Here is a 2,281-nt window from a genome sequence, read left to right on the forward strand (position 1 = left end):
AATATAGAAGTACAGTAATCAACCCTTTGTTTTGCTTTTTACAGTAAGCCAGGTGAGGAACACTGCAGTTGATGTTTTACTGTAGTTTTTTTCTTTTTTCTGTAGCTAATTATTTTTGCTTTGATTCAAAGAAACCTATGTTGTGATTTTATTGTATTTCATCAATCAATTTCATATTTTGTTCAATGACTCCACTGTGTCTGTAGTATTCTCTCTACTAGTCCCTTTACAGTGATGTATTTACGTGTAGTAGCATAATGAAACCTGTCATATATTTTGTATTACAATATTTAATGATTGTAAGAACAACTACACAGTGAAACTATCGGTATCTTGTGTGTGGGTGATCTAAATGAATGTTCCTATGGTATTTCATGATAAGTGAGTTATTTGAACCAATGATTCTGCAAGTGCAAGGTTTCTTTAAAGATATGAATGCACAATGCAATGTTTTGAACATTGGACAGCCTGTGTTACAAGTGACCGTTTTCAGTTTTGTGTCTGGAGTTCTGGAAAATGACCACAAGGTTCTGAAATTAGTGCCAAAGTGATTGAAAAAAACTGTAAGAAACTASAGTAGTTTGTAACCATTATTTCCGTGAGTTAGTAAAGTGGTTATACTTGGTGATGTCATATAACAAGACCATTAGTTCTGTGTTCAGTGGACCAGTGATGTGTGTCATTTTGTGCAGGAGGTTTTTGTACGGCTCTAAATCACTGTGTGAACACACCTCCACTGTGGTAACTCTGACAGTAGTAAACTGCTGCATCTTCAGCCTGGACTCCACTGATGGTCAGAGTGAAGTCACTCTCAGACCCACTGCCACTGAATCTAGCAGGAATCRCACCTTGCAGTTTCTTTGCATATCTTATAAGGAGTTTGGGAGCRTCTCCAGGTCTCTGTWGATACCAGAASYCARKRTCATCTCCATCACTGTKTMTGWACACTTTAGGGTTGGTTSTACAGGTCAGAGTGACGGGGTCTCCTGGAGAAAATGTCACTACAGGAGGCTGAGTCACAGTCACCTGACCTCTGGATCCTGAAGAGGAAAAATATWAATTGATCAATYAGTATAAATAAMAGATCATTTATATTTSATAATATTTTAWYCAYGGACATTTATTKATTYAGAGCCATTTCAATSATTATASAAGGTACTCAACAATATGTATGTTTCCATTGTAAGAGTTATAAAACAACAGACCTTTGAGGCAGCAGCAGACCAGTGTCCAGATGAAGATGGTGATCAGAGTCATGGTCCGTGGTTTCTGTTGTGTTGAGGACAGATCTCAGTCTGCAGTCTGAAACTCACAGGGCTATAAACACTCTCAGAGCACTGAAGGCATGAGCTGCCAATGCAATCACCTGCTCCTATGGAAATACCCTCCTCAGATGATGAATAACTGTTACTGGTGCAACACAATAATAATATTAAACATGGAGAGGAATAGCTGACCTAATCTCTGGAAGTGACTTGAACATAGATTCTGTACATATAGTGTTTCATTCATAAACTTATACTGATCTATATTGCGCCTTCTTGTAGCTTATTGGAGTTTGTCAGAGATATTACAGCCTCTCCCACGTTATATTTGATAATCCCGGGGAATCAGCTGAATATGACAAGATACCTAAAACATCAAAGAATTCATTTGAAAGTTATGTTCCTACGTATATGTATTTAATTGACAGAACAACTGGTCAGGTTGAGATGGTGGTTGTGTAGAGGTTACCTGGTGTGTGTAAACGCAGGAGGTTTTGTACGGCTGTTCAATGAGTCTGATAACCATCGTGGTTACCTTTCGGTGGAGCACCCAAACTCATCGTTGACTGTAAGTACAAGAGATTTATCATTTTATATACATTCAGTTAACATTTATAAGTCACAAAGTCATAATTAAGAAATAGTGTATAGATTAGAATGTTTAAATTATTTGATTCAGATTATTGCGACGTTTCCACCTACCTAATGATCATTCAAGGACAAACACTTAATATACCAAATATCTGCAAATAGAAATATATTGTAATGAAACAGCAGGGAGCAGGTCTCGACCCTCGACCTCCTAGCCCGAGTCCGGCGCGCTATCGACTGTCCGCAAAAGCATGCTCGTGCGGCAGAGTCGATTTCCGCGCTTATGAACCCAGGTCGTTACACTACTCCTCCTTTCAAAGAGCGCGTCCTCGCGCTAGCTTGCGACTCTACGTCTTACAGGAACGCGCTCACCGGCCAGCACACGCACTGTCGTGGAGCAAGGTATCCGATCACTTCTGGACACC

Source organism: Salvelinus sp. IW2-2015, unplaced genomic scaffold, assembly GCF_002910315.2.
Source record: "Salvelinus sp. IW2-2015 unplaced genomic scaffold, ASM291031v2 Un_scaffold3661, whole genome shotgun sequence".
NCBI classification, from domain to species: Eukaryota; Metazoa; Chordata; class Actinopteri; order Salmoniformes; family Salmonidae; genus Salvelinus; species Salvelinus sp. IW2-2015.